Source organism: Aythya ferina, assembly GCF_964211825.1.
Source record: "Aythya ferina genome assembly, chromosome: 5".
Taxonomy (NCBI): domain Eukaryota; kingdom Metazoa; phylum Chordata; class Aves; order Anseriformes; family Anatidae; genus Aythya; species Aythya ferina.
In genome coordinates this window covers 55,061,744-55,076,675 of record NC_140301.1, presented here as the reverse complement: position 1 = coordinate 55,076,675, position 14,932 = coordinate 55,061,744, and the positions used below count along the sequence as shown (strand labels likewise).

Genomic DNA, 14,932 nt, shown 5'->3' with positions numbered 1-14,932 from the left:
GCATGCGGAGGGTAGTGCTTAATGCTTCTGTCTTAAAAATCTGTGCAAACATAATGAACAGAGCTCCTGAGTCACTGCATCCTGCCTTGGGCTATGTCAGGTAAGCACGCTAGGTGCTCTAATTAATCCTCCTGGTAGTCCTCAGATGGAGGGATGAGCTGCCTGGGGAAGGCAGGGCTGAACCAAATGTCAGCCCAGGTCTGCAGCACCTCATATCCTCCCCGTCCTGAGGCTGTGCTGGTCAGTAAATATGAGCAAATACGGCTCAGACAGGGGCCCAGGAGCCCTCAGCATCCCTGAGAGGGCACCAGGCCTCCCTACAGCTGACCTTCACTCTCTGCAGCTGCATCCTCCTGTGAGCCCTGCTCTGGCAGGAGCAGCAAGAGCCTGGGAGAAAAGAGCTCCCTAAAGCAGGGGCTGGCAGAGGCTGGCAGCAGAGGTGATGCAGCAGATTCTCCTGAGCTGTGAGTGCATTTATATCCCTACCCCATCTGCTCATGGAGAAAACCCTCTACTAATGCCATGGGCTGGAAGGAAGCCACTTTTGCGTTTATCTGCATTTCATACAGCTGGTGGTTTCTGACAGCGTCACCCAGGGTAGCAGCAGAGGTGGTGAAGGAGGGGAAGGGAGATTTCCCTCATGCATCCACCACTACTGTCCATCACAGCAAAGGGAGGAACTATAAACTCTACCTTATTATTTCTTAGATGATGACGATGACGATGACGATGACGATGATGATGATGATGATGATAATAATAATAATAATAATAATAATAATAATAATAAATGCCCCATTGGGTTTTATCTAGCACAAATATAGCCTTTGTCCCATTCAGAAACACAACAGCCTGTGCAAAATGAGTGTTTACAGGATAATTTGTCACTGTGGGAAGCAGGCAGGGTCATAGCCTGACCACTTGGGTTATCTCTGCACTTGCACAGCACTCAAGGAGCCGCAGACAGCCCTGACTCCCCAGCTGGGCCACGCTGGTTGGTGAGGCTGCTCCACTGCCTTCCCTCAGCAGTTTGCAGAGACAAGAACAGAAGAAATATTTGTGTGTGTGAGGAAAAAAAAAATAAAAAAAAAATCATACATTTTGCTTGAGGACTGGTGGCATTTGTTTTACCATGCTATGCCTGCGAATGTTTGTAAACACGGTGGGAATTTACCATATTACAGCAGTGACTGGAATTTGTTGCTTTTTTAATGGCACGGATGCACAGGGGATGCTTTGTGGCTTTTTCTGTCTTTTAAAGGGCAGCTTTCTCACAGGCTTTCTGAGGGTGCTCTGCAGACCGTCCCCACTGAGCCTCCCGGCTGGTGGCTGGGGGCACGAGCTGCACGGCGCTGAGCCAAAATCCCCCTGCGCAGGCCCAAAGCTTCAGCACTGCAGGAAGCTCTGTGAGCACCATGGGGATAGCTGGGAGAGCATTTAAAGCTTGTGCTGAAACCCAAACTAGCTCTGCTTTGTGGAGGTGGTAGATCCTGCTCAGAGGACAGATCATTCTCCAACAAGCAGGGTTTGGGTGTGCGGGTCTGTCTGTTTCCGTGCTGGATGTGCCGCAGTGCAGAAGACCTGTGGCCTCCTGGAGACATTTCTCTCCACCCAGTGACACACAAATGCCCACTCACTTGAAAATACAAGCTTCTGCAGTGGCTATTTGCATAGCTTGTGCTGTGAAACAAACTGAGTCTGCAGCCCCATGGAGAGGCAAAGTCTTTTAAGAAGCAGGTTAGGAATTCGAGTGTCTGCAGAGGGTCCACATGGCACCAGCAGGAGATGGGCAAACAACCACAGCCTTCCTGCTGCCTCAAGGCTTATAATCCCTTGAAATCCCCAATCATCAGGCTGCCTGTCCACGTGCCCTGTTCCCCGGTATGCTGCTGCTTTCCTTCCTACCCCCAGTAGCTGCTGCACCTGCCCCCAAGGACCACATACCATGCTGTGTAAAAACACAAGACCAGCAATTCATCTCTACAGATATATTGAAAAAGCTCCTGTGGAGGAAACACGCCTGGTGCAGCACAGCCAAGGCACAAGCAAGTCTTCAGTCAGGGAATAAGGCATGAGACTGCCACAGTGATGTGCTTCCTTAAAGGCTGAAGCTCAGGTTTGGCAATGTTAAGGGACAGCAGGCTGGACAAAGCCTTTGTTCAAGCATTCCCAGGCTTCCTGTAGCTCAGAGTACATTTATTTCCTTAGGTGAATGATGTGAATGCTGGAAGATAATTAGTGAATAACAGCAATTTAGTGCAGGGACAGGAGGCCTCTGGAGGTGCCAAATCTGCCCTCTCCCTGGGGAGTTTTGGAGGTCTCTATGGAGCCTGACATGGGAGGACTACAGTCTCCTGGTGAATGCCATCCCGGAGACCAACAGATATATTAAATCCATCTCCCCTGGGGCTTGGGGCTGGGCTACATCCCCCCACTGGTTCAGAATGGGGCCTGCCATAGCGGCTCACAGCTGGGCATCGTTTGTTCCTCCTCCCTTGGGCAGCCCCTGCCAGGACGTGGTGTGTCACAGCTGGGAGCAGGCCGGCCTCGGAGCCCTTCCCAAACCTCTCCCAAACCCCATTGCCTGACATCCTGATGGAGAAGGCACTGAGCTCATCCTCTGCTGGGAATACTGCTGGCAACTCGCGTGCCATGTCTCCTCCGCCAGGCCCTCGTGCTCTCAAAACAGAAAACAGCAGAGGAACCATGGGGAAAATTATCCCAGAAATGTTAAAACGTTGAGTGGCTCCTTTCCCTAGGTCCAGTCATCCCATCTGGAGAACTGAGGACTAATGCCAAGATGCCAACGAGCTGCTGGGCCCCTAGGACAACTGCAGCACAATATACCCTCAAAAACTCTCTTGTAACGGGTGTGAGGGCCTCTTTGTTGTAGAGGCTCACATTTTCATTGTGGAATAAAGTTTAAGATGCTAGGAGCCTGACTCATCTGGGCGTGTAACATTACAGTTTTTATGTGACTGAGTCTTCTGGCAAGAAGCAAACTTCAACCACTTGCTTGACCCAACTCAACTGTACCTGGGACGGGGCTTGCCAGATAATCCTGGCGCTGCACTAATCCTCCATCGTAAAATCAAAGCTTCGCATGCAGCTCCCAGCCGCCTCTCATCTCCCAGATCTATGACACATATAAGCCCTGAGATTATTCATTTTATCTAATTTGCTTATGTACTTAAAAGGTGCCGTGCATTTGCAATCTGATGGTCAGGTGGGCACTGGCTTTACGTGTAGGTGGGGCCTCACTCCTCTTCTCACTTGGGGATTTTCTTTTACTGCTAAATCTGTCTCTACATATTTTACCATCCTCCTTCAAGCTGGCTGAGCCTAACTCCCCTTTTTGTTTGTTATGAATGCTGGAAAATAGGCAGGAGGTCTGTCTGTGACTCCTTGTTGGCCCTTAAAGACTTCAAGTTTTCTGCCATGCTTTTTTTCTACTAACAAGGAGTAGCAAAGCCTTCCTAATGCCAACTGAGCTGGATGATTAATCCATGAATGCTTATAGAAAAGTGCTGGAAGATGGAACAGAAATATATATATTCCCTAATTTGAGACCTGCAGCATTCTGCCTGATTTCTCTGGTGGAGACACCCACAGCTCGCCCCTCCAGCCTCCCTCTGGGACAGTGCCTGATCCAAGCACACTGCAATTTCTGCCCTGTTGGAACATGCTTCCAGCAAAAACCCCACATGAGTAATATCACGCTCCCAAAGCTCCCACTGACTGCCAGGATGCCCAGCTGCATGGGAAGGAAGCAAAAACTGTCCCATGAGGATCCTTTTGATGGTGGAGCTCTGTCTGCAGTGCGTTCGTCAGAACCTCTCCAGGCAGCGCTCCTCAGGCAGCACAGTCTGATTTGCAGCGAGGCTTGGTTTGCCATCGGAGATGCGTGGTAATGAATTCCCTTTGGGTCAACTCCATCTACAGCAGAAAACAGACAGATGGGGCCTGAGGGAAGCATTTCCATAATGAAGCGGAGAGGCAGAGCACCTCTAAGGATGCAGGAGCTCCCGTGTATTAACAACGTTCTTAACTAGCGCTTTTGATAATCTTTTCCCACTAGCTGCACTCCTCAGATGACCCTTCATTCAGTTTTGCTGCTTCTCATTTTAGAGAGCTCCGTGAGCTTTATTACAGCCCCATTCATGGATTTTTATTGTATTTCAGTCCTTTATGAGCTCATTGGTTGATTTCTTGCAAATCCAACAGGGCTATTTATTAACTGTGCAGGCCAGCAGTTATCACATACACGAGATACCAGTTGGAAATGTTAAATTTAGCCTCTTCTATTAAACTCAGGGTGTTCTTTTCCCATCAGAGATGAACAGAAACAAAAAAGATGTTTGTGAAGTGCAAGAAAGGGAGATGGAAGAAGGCAAGAGTGGGAGGAACATGCAAACGGCTTTCATGAAAATAACTTTTGAATGGCTTTTATTTTTTTTTTTTCCTGTCACTTGAAGCTCAAAGATTAATGCACAACACGGAATGCCCTTATTCAGGGAATATGCCTTGTCCACCCACTGTCAGAAGTGTTCAACATGTCACGTCCTTACCTGTGGGCACGCATCCATGGACTTGTTTACATGGCCGTGTCCTCCTCCCCAGTTTTCAGTGACAAGCCATACCACAGGGACAAGACCTCAGGCCTCTCAGCTTTCTTCTTTTAAGAATATGAGCAGTATTGACTGCTTTTGTACATCATTTTGTACTGGAACAAATTGTCCTGGGTTAATCTCCACTGCAAAGTAATCCAAGATGATCCAGATGCCAGCTCAGCAATTAGCCCTGTTTTGTGTTTTAATGCATTTTTCTGCTGTACTTCATGAAATTTTTATAGCATACATGAGTGACATTGAGAAGTCTGACTTGCTAATTGTACTGCCAGCTGCAACAGTTTAGAAGCAATGGGACTGATTTAAAAATCAGAAGTCATAAGGTAATACCTTTTATTTTTATTTATTTGTTTTTCTACTCCATTTGTAGGCTCAGACTACAGCCACAGACACATTTCAGGCTTTATTTCAGCAAAAAAGGGTGCATGTAAAAGGGAAAAAAAAGGGAGGGAAGGAACTGTCATGGTTTTCAGGAGGCTTCAGGAGCTGAGACCTGCAGAAAGACAGCAGCTAGTGTTAGCTTTGATAAAAACAAGGAAGGCAGCAACTCTGTATTAAATATGATTTTGGAATTTAATTATAAAACCTGCTTCATTCCATGTCTGCTGCCTTTAGTTAATTTTCATCCCAAGCTAACTCTGCTGTTGCTAAGCCTTCCAGGAGAGAAACTCGTGTTTCTAAGGGCCCTTGCTGTTGACACAGCAGGACTTCGGCTGAAAACTAATCTGATGTGAAGGCTGGGTCTGGAGGACACCCTGGTGCATGTTGCCGTGCCCCTGGCTGCTAGGTCAGAGCACATTCTGGAGCTCAGCACTGCGGATAAGGGTTGCAATTGTGCTGGTGTTGTGGGTGGTGAGACACAGGCTGTTCCTATGGCATGGGGGAGGGATGGGAGGTGGAGGAGCTTGGGGAGGGGGGAGGCGGGCTGGGTTTGCTGCTGCTCCCAGGGTGCTTAATTGCAGTGGCATACATGGTGATAAGCTGCTGAGCTGCCTTTCATCAGCCAGGAAACCCAGCATGTGAAAAAATCCAGTGTGTCATTGTCTGCTTGCATAGCTGGCTGCCTGACCCACCAGCGTGCACGCAGGGCCCGGAAAAGAAAAGCAAACCCACGGCCAGAATTGGCACTGCAGGAGCCTCTGGCCATCGTGCTGCCTGGCTGGGAGAGGTGCAAGTCTCAGGTGATGGAAATTAGCTCACTTCTGACATGCTGCATGCTTTGTTTCTCCCTTTTTCGGGCCACAGCCTGTGTGACAAAGCGTTTTCCCAGCTGCACAGGGGTGGCTTGGCCGTAGGGAGCTCAGGAGGGTGTGAAGGGTGGCATGTGCACTGGGGACAACCTCACTTGTTTTTTGGTTTCCGGGCCCAACTCTTGAACACGGAGTGTTTGCAGGAAACCTGTAGTTTGCTTATTTGTTTATCCAGCTCTTCCTGTGACTTCCAAGGAACGGTTTCGTTGTCTCTATGCTAATTCGAGCGCTGCTGAATAAAGGGGCCTTTTTTCCCCCATTCTGTCCTGCGAGAGGTCATCTTTATTCAAGAGCTATGAATGATGTGCGCAGGGTACTAATCGCACACAAAGAGCCACGTCCGGAGCCAGCCAAGCATACAGCTGTCCCTTTGTTCACATAGATGGAGATGGGACCTAAAAAGTGCTCCTGACCCAGGGACAATAGCAGTGGCTCACGAGACGCCTGAGATTTGGCAGGGCCCCTCTTTCCTGGCGCTAAAGGGCCTTTATTAAACATAAATCACGTCAGCTGCTGCCACAGCCCTTTCTCAGCTTATAAAAGATTCCCCTTTGCTGCTTAAGTGACATGATGGAAAGGAATCGCTCTGAAATACCCCGAAGAACCGAGTGAGGGACTGGGCTGGGGACAATTGACACTTCTGGCTGTTTAATATCAACACTCTTCTGTCATGGTTACAAAGGTGTTTGCAGCTGGGTTCATTTTTTAAACTGGCCGGTGATTCAGGGTGCTTTATTGATTCCACATTGGCTGGAAATGTTAAGAGGCCATGAGGTCAGATTTCATACCTGTGAGTTATGAAGAATTATGTAGAGCACCACAAGCCCTAGGATAAACATGTTGCCGGCACTAATATCATTGGAAAAGTGTGATGCCTCGGGCACCAAGAAAATAAATAGGTGTAGAGCATCTCTGCAAAGAGCAGAGTGCCTCTGTCAGTGGAACTATTATTAGACTCTCCTATTCGGTGATGTGAGACCGGACTACTGCATTTCCCTGGGAAGGGAAGTAAACACTTTCTTCTTCCCCTTTGAAACAAAAGGGCAGCCTGAGAATAAGGAATGAAATTGCTCATGAAATTGCTCATGGGAAATGTTTTGCTTCAGGTAGCGCTGTTGGCAAACCCTGCACCTCATTACCAGCTGGGGTTCCTCTGCGAGAAGAGGGCCCGAGGTGTGACAGGGAGCACAAGATGTGGCAGCCACAGGAGCTTCAGGCAAGACGTGGATGTGTCAGGAGGAGTTTGAGGTCCCTCTGGCATGTCAGGCAGCAGGATGCTGGTTGTGGCTGGAGCTGTGTAGGGAACGACTTGAAGGACTCCCCCCAGGCTATAACTGTCTGGGCTCATTTTCTGCTTCTTGAACAGAAAGGTAGCAGGCCAAGTAGCTATCAGCCGTACACTCTCTTAATTAACATTTGCATCCACCACTTGTTTAAAACTGCACTTTAAAAGTAGCAAGAGCTGACTCAGACCAAGCCTTGCCCCATCCCTCCTCCCCCCTGCTCCTGTTAAGCTCTGTTTCCCTTTAGTGGATGTATCTGATTTTCCAGCTGTCACGCTTGCTGGAGGACAGTTGTCACAGGGAACATATTTCTCTCCCACAAATATCCCTGCCCGCCGTGGTGCTGTCTCTGTTCCAGTATCTCACTCGCTCTCACATGCCGGGTGCACCAGGGCTGTGTGGCAATTAGCTCAGCCCATGCATTTGCATTACCCGCTGGAATAGGTACTTCAGTAGGTGGCATTAATCCCCTAATTCAGCATCCGTGCAACGCTCGGTGACATTTCTGATCCTCACCTCATGGTGTTTGGGAAAGCAAATTAGTGTCTCTCATAGGTGGGCTCCTGCTGTCACCGGGTAATAAGCAGAGCAAGTTTTTCATATTTCCAACACACTCCGTGGCCTTTGACAAGGATCCCCACTGATCTCCCAAGGACTCACATGAAGCTGAGAGTACGAGCCCATGCCTCGTGGCACAGCTCCTCTGCAGAACAAGCCATTGCTGGAAGCCAGCTCTGCTGCCCCAGCCCCAGGTGCTGCACGGTTTGGGTGCGCTCTGCCTGCGCTGCCCACGCAGCTCTCCGGGGTGCAGCTCTCCATGCTGATAAACAAGCAGGTTTCTCTGTTTTGCTTTTGCTGTCTGTTTGCAGGAAGCTCAGCTGGCTGTTTGGATTTTCCAGGTGATTTATGGTGCGTTGCTGCATATTGTTAGTGCTGGTTTTGAAATCAGTTTTGAGTGGACTAGCGTTTTTCCTTGAAGGCTTTATCTAATTTGTGAAACATCAGGCGGGTTTTAGGTCTGATTTGGTCCTGCCATGTTCTAGTGCAACTTCTGCAAATCAATGAAGAGTCACTAGCTTGTACCAGCAGTAAATTTGTCCCTGCAACAATCAGTTCCCATTTGGAGAGGAAAAAAAAGAAAAAAGCTGTGCTGTCAACACGGAAACACAGACAGTGGGTTGGTTTGCCTTACCAGTGGTTGGAGCTCTTTGCATTTGCTATTTGCCTTGGTGATCTTGGCACCCAAATGGAGGTTATTGAGAAAGACACTGGTCTTTTTTTTCCTGGTACTGGAAGTGGACTGGAAAAAGGGTGAATGGAGTATCAGTAACACAGAAACCAGCCACCACATTGCTATCTTTGTAAAACTCATCAGTATGAAATGCTCACTATCATGTTTACAGGTGTCATTAAACTTCAGTTTTCTCCTGCATAATGTATGTTAAAACTGAGATAAATATCTCAGTCCATGTCTCAATGCATTTCTCATATGCAAAATATGTAAAGTTGAAGTAAGAAAGCTAAGTGTACCTAAGTAAAGCTCAGAGTATTAATGCTTAGTATAGCTGATGCAAATGAAAGGCAGAGAGAAAATCATGTATAAAAAGCTTTGATCTTCAGATAGATTATTTTTAATTTGCTATAAACCAGAATAAAATGCACAACAGCATTTCATTGAGGGTATCATCACTCTGCATACTCTTTGCACTGAGAATCTTTATGCCATTCTAGGTGTTTTTTCCCTTTAAAATATTTTTTTGGCTGCTAGGATGCACTAACACAAGTTTCAAATGTATTTCACTCACTCATTAAACAGAAGAAAAAGGACAACAAATGTCAAAGTGAAAATGTGCAGAGGATGGGAGATGATTCAGCCTTACTGATAGCTATTTACCATGGCATTTGCTTTATAAGTTGCAAATGTAACTTTTAGCAAAACAGGATCGTTTCAGCGTGTTTGCGTTTTCTCCTCTGTGCCTTGGTGTCTCCATCAGCAGAGGAACTTTGCTCAGGCTGAATATGTAATTTGTGGTGAGTCGCAAAAAGGGGAAGGCAGATTCCCACAGCTCCTGCACACCAAATTCAGCTGAGCTGTGGCCGCTCGCCCCCTGCACCGCGTGGTCTGCTGCATTTAGCAGTCGCCCTGAAAATATCTGGGCTGTTGGAGGGATGGGAGATCTCAGCAGATGGGAGATCTCTGCAGATCTTCCCCATTTGGGCCCTGCCTGAGAGCACAGATGTCTGCGTGTGGCCAGCCTTGTTCCTTCACACCCACGGAGGGCCACTGAGCTCTTCTCACATGAGTCACAGCCTCAGGAGCCGAGGCTGTGCCATGCTTGGCTCAGCTCTTCCCAAGCAAGTTCTTGGGAACTCGCTGCTGTGCCCAGTTTCCAGCAGCACCCACAGCTTTTGGGTGTGGACACCTGTGATGTGCCCTCTGAGACTGCCTGAGCCAGCAGAGCACTGGTGCTCCTGGAAGGCATCCTGGAAGGGTCACCCTGCTTTTGGGGAAAGATTGCCCAACAGCACAATGCTGAACTAGCAGAGCAGCAGCTTTTCTGAGGTAGGCATGCTACAACTCTCCACTGACTGAGTAAAAAAAGCTTCATATTGCATGTAACTAATCACAGATAGATAAATACACTCCTGTTCAGCCTGGTGTACTTCTGCTGAACTGGGGAGTCTGTAGGGATGTGGGTTTCTGGCAGTGCCCTAAAAAGGGAAGTGTAAAAGATTCACTATCTATTTTTAAGCTCTTATTACATCACAGGATGAGGGTTCAGATTCCTGATTTTTTTTTGCCACCAGTCCCTCATGCCAGTGAAAAAGAGATGTGATTCCAATCTGCTCCCTCCTATGGCACAGCACCCTCTTAAGATAAAGGATATAAACTTAATTACCCGAAGCCTGCACTTTTGCCTTTACTTTGGTGCAATTCCTGCCCTGTATTCTTCTGCTGTCTCCTGAATAGCTCCTGATAACTGGGTCCTTTCTATAGCCATGCAGAGCTTTAGCCCCAGGCAAGCTGGATTCTGGGCCAGAAATGATCTGAACCTGCATACCTGCAGGGAAATATGCTCCGATTGATTTTTTTTTTTTTTCCCATTGAACAGCTATGAAGCTCTTATAATCCTGGCAAACTTCTTCATCATAAACCATTTTCCCAGCCCAAGTAGCACACGCTTGATTGGCACTTCTAAAAAAAAGGGGGGGGATCTGAATGTGAAATCCTAATTTCTCATGTAGCATCACTCACATTTAGGAGCTGCTGGATGGCTGCACTCTTCTGGGCCCAAAGTAGTGAATTCATCCCTTGTCAGCAGGTCCGAGGGGAGACCAGCAGCATTGCCCTGATGGTGCCGATGGGTTCGGCGGAACAAGGTGCTGGGAGCCTGGACTGGGAGCTGGGCAGCTGGAAGGGGCTTGGCAGAGCAGGAGGGGAGGGTGCCCCACTTCTTTAACAGCTGCAGAAACCACACGGGGCTTGCTTCCCTCCTGTCGCAGCCCAGGGAGCTCGTCCTGCCTCGTGAGACATCGGGGTGTGCTGGCTCAGAGTGGTTTTGGTGCTTAAGAGGCAAACAGAGCTGTTGTCTGCAGCCGGCTGGAAAGACAGGCAGGCTTTTAGGCTGCCAGCTGGGAGTTTTTAGGCTGCTGTGAGAAACCCACAGTATCCGGTGCCTAACAAGTGAAGGTCGTTGGCGTGAATTCAGACGGTGACGTTTACATTTCGATCGATTACAAAAACTCAATCCTTTTTTACTAATTCCTTCTGTCTGCAGGTGAGGATGCCAACTGCAATCAAAGCAGAAGTTTTGCTGCCTTTGTTGGCCTTGCCTCAGCCTTCCCTGCTGCTGTCGCATGTGACATTGGCTATTTTTATCCTCCATAAAGACGCTACCATCAACTCCCTCTGCTGCAGAAGGAGCTCTGATGGATAATTTAATAGCAAATGCTTAGATGGTTAGTGATGCAGGGAGGCTTTTTTACAGTCAGAAGGAAGCTGAACAGGCGAAGGCTGCATTGTACTTCTGAAATCTCCCCAAAATAGCAATAAGGAAAACCTGTGCAGGCAAAACTCTTACAGAAGTGTAGAAGGATGAAAGAGACTGGTGGCTCACGGGGGACAGAGGGGCTCGGTCGCCAGGCACAGGCAGAGATGGGTCACAGCCCTCCAAACACAAGGCTAATGAGCAGTGGTATCCTTAGAAATGGGGCTGCTCACCTGTTATATCCCCGTTACACCTGTTACACCCGTTACACCCCTGCCCGGTGTCACCCAGCCAGATCGGTTGGCTTCTGTTGCCAGAAGGCAGATCAGCAACCGAGTCAGGCCACAGTCAGGCTGCCTTTAATCACACCATTGCTGTTGGGCAGAGAAAAAGAGTAAACAACTCTGCTGTCCTCACTGGAGGAAAGACACAATTTCTTTGAAGAATCTTTCTTAACATTAGAAAACACTATTTATTTTTTTCCTACTTTTTGCTTACTCCCCTGCGTTGCTGCAGGCAGGGTGCTTTTCTTTTGGAGCAGAGCACGTGTTATAATAGACATCATTCTCTTTGATATCTTCTGTTGGCTGGAAGACATCCTCATGCTGAGCATGCACAGGAGAGTCGTGTCCCTACAATTTAAGTGGTAAAACTTCTTTTGAGTGGGCACAGTTGTGTTGATATAAATACATCCTTGTTGGGATATCTGCTCCTGAGCAGAAATGGAATAACTCTCCCAGTCTAAAACATATGCACCAGTATAACCTGTGGACCAAGAGAGGTAATAATATAACTATATAAAGTGGTTGAGATGGGATTTACCTGCTCGTGGGGTGAATAGTTCCTGGTGCAGAAACAAGTTCAGGTCTGTTGTTAATCTGTCCTATGTGGTAGACACAGTACAGACCATACGGATAGCGGTACCAAGTGTCCTGTAACAGTTTGACTCCCAGATACATCAATAAAAGCTATCCCTTGGCAAAAAAAAAAATAAATAAATTATGTCAGCACAAAGCCTGAGCATAAGCCCAGGTGTGGCGTGAAGAGCTGTGATGAAAGCCGGGGTGGCTCCCTCTCCATCGAGGTGGTGAACCCCACACAAAAACCCTTCTGGCTTTGAGATTTCAGTCATACCTGTATGATAAATAAGAATCCTTTTTCTTATTTTGGATGTTTTAAGAAGCTCCTCAGCTAGTGTAAAGCCCACCTATATCAGCCAAGAGAACAGCTCGTCAGTGGGAAACCCTATCTAAGCCTAAGCCAGGTGTCCAAGGCACTTTGAAGGGAAGACATGGTAATTTGAGGGAAAGATTGTGCTAGATCACCCCGACCATCCTCCCAATGCTCAGGCCATACTTTCTTCTCCCTGGCCCTTTGCAGGGGGCTGGCACCAGGGAGAGGCCAGAGATTGCTCTCTGCATGGATGGAGCCAGCCTTGGGGCCACCGCAGACTCACTCCCTTTCCCTCGGATGTGCTGAGGGGTTGGTGGGACACGAGCGTTAACACCGAGCTGCAGCATTTACATTCCTCCCCTGCTTGTCACCCTTTTCTTACATTTACCTAAGTACCCAGCCCTGAGAAGTACAGCATCCGGCCTTTGCTAATATTTTGCTAGAGCTCAGCAACGAGGCTTCTATTTTGTCTGGCAGGGCTCATTTCAGATGCCTGGTCCCTGGAGGGGCAGCTGACATTCTCTCTTTCTCCATTTCATCCTGCCAGCTGTCTTCTCATTTCTGACTTTTAGACCTGTTTTTGTTCCTGAACAAAAACACTTGCGCAGGTCAGCACTGAGTTTTGATTCAGTAGCAAACTAAATAAATTTTCAATGGCATAACGTTAGCCTTTTTTAATCCCTGCATAAATTCATTCTCCTATAACCTGGATACATTTAATTTGATGGCAACAGTGAGTCACATCAAGAAAACACATGGCAGAAGAGGTTAAAAGACGAATTCCCAAGCCCTTTTGTTCTACTTTCTTAGGAAGAGTGGCTTTACAGAGTGGATGGAGGATGCACAAATATACCTTACACTGCATCTCCTCCATGACTTTTCCAGGCCAGCAGAGATGTTCCTCAGTACCTGTTATTTCTGATCCTGGCTCAGCCACAGACGTCACTCTAAAAAGAAATGTTCCATCATTTGCTGGGAGCTGCTGACACAGTGAGTAAGAAGCCAGGAGCAGAATCACACTTTGTGTCTCCCAAACCAACAGGGAGCATTACGATGGCTCCCATGGCCTTTGGAGGTTCACCAATACCAAGGTTTTTCTCCAGAATGAAAAACCAAAAAAAAAAAAAAAAAAAAAAAAAAAATTGTTTTTTTTTTCACCCAAAAAAGCATTCTTCCTGGCTAAAAAGACCCCTCTGAGAGCCATCCCAGCCTCTTCTTCCCCACGGTGCCAATCACAGCCGTGTAAGAAGCCCTCCCCTCGCTTTCCTTCCCTTCCAGCCGTTCCTTGGTGGTGTGGGTGGAATTGCAGTTTGTAGGTAGCAGTGCCCTGGGGCTTCATTTTGTGAATCGCACTCCAACAGTCACCTCTTCTTATCTGCCAATCAAGGTATTATCTGACTAGTCACTTTACAGTCTACCATGTAAACCTTGACAATCTACTGCAGAGTAGACATTTGCCAAGATATTTCATGGTTTATTTGGAGTAAATGCATGCTAATCTCCTTTAATCTAGGATGTATGCACTTCCCGAAGCTTCCCATCCTCTTTCTGTTCTTTGTTTACAAAAAAGTGCATCTCTTCCTCCTGCAGCTTGGATGCTAGCAGGACTCTGGTATGCTCTGTGTGCATTTGTTTCATTCTTTTATCTTTTCTTTCCCTTCTTTAGCTGAAAGCGGATACCAGCTTCTTCTCAAGTCAAGGGCAAGGTTGTGATGGACTTCAGCAGGTGAAAGCCTGGGCCTTTAGCTACTGTGGTCACATACCAGAAATGAGAAGAACAGAATCACCTCCGTGGGACACGAGGGCACCTTTGAAATCCATTATCCACCGTAAAACCCAGCCGGTCCTGCAGCACAGCTGCAGGCACGCCAGTCGCACAACGACAGATTGAGTTACCAGAAATTAGGCTTGGAGTTACCAGACTTACCCTGAGCGTGGATAAATTGCAGGAAGGACTTTCAACATCAGCCCTGGCAATGCTGGGAAGAGAATCATGCTACAAATCATACTGTGCCAAGAGAACTTGCTCGACCCCAGCAAGCTAGAGAATTGTGCAAGAGCTGCTACAAATATATAATGTCACTGGAGAGCAGTTTAATGTCCTGAGTGGTAGGGAAAATTTTGTGAGAGCATTAATGGTAGCACTTAGATGGGCCCAGCTCCTACAGTGCTGCTCCCAGTGAGCAACCTGTGCTTCCCTGCAGTGCCTCTTCCCTTGCCGTGCAGGAGCATCGCTCCCCAGGCAGCATGGCTGAGGATTTGAGCTGATGGGACTTACTTGTGCTCAGAGCAGTGATGCTTCAGAGACGTGTATTTCCTCCATCAGCACTAAAACCACTCAAACCCTTCACTTGGGCTTGCCCCAGGAGCATCAGCGACTGCTCCCCGCTGGTCCCCCCATCCTCACCTGCTCACACCACCTGCCCCCCAGGCTGTAAGCCCCGGAGTCAAAGGCTGGGCTGCAGCTGCTGCAGGCTCGGTGCCCTGGGTCTCCGCATATCACCCAGGGATTTCCTTTAGGTAAAGAGATACGCTGACTGAATTCCTTCTCCCTCCTTCATCCTTTTCTGTTCCCTTGTCTTTTCTTCTTCCTCACGTTTTGAGGAAGC

General features: G+C 47.9%; 2 long non-coding RNA genes across 2 annotated transcripts; one reads left to right on the top strand and one right to left on the bottom strand.

Annotated features, from left to right (window-relative positions):
• Positions 1 to 3,112: 3,112 nt before the first annotated feature.
• Positions 3,113 to 5,526, bottom strand: LOC311437955. Its single transcript, XR_014693857.1, has 3 exons — positions 5,215 to 5,526; positions 4,569 to 5,121; positions 3,113 to 3,936 (listed from the first exon to the last, which is right to left on the bottom strand). It is a non-coding gene; the product is annotated as an uncharacterized lncRNA (long non-coding RNA).
• A 154-nt stretch (positions 5,527 to 5,680) lies between these two features.
• On the top strand, positions 5,681 to 14,410 carry LOC311437954. Its single transcript, XR_014693856.1, has 3 exons — positions 5,681 to 5,809; positions 13,209 to 13,313; positions 13,990 to 14,410. It is a non-coding gene; the product is annotated as an uncharacterized lncRNA (long non-coding RNA).
• The last annotated feature ends 522 nt before the right edge of the window (positions 14,411 to 14,932 follow it).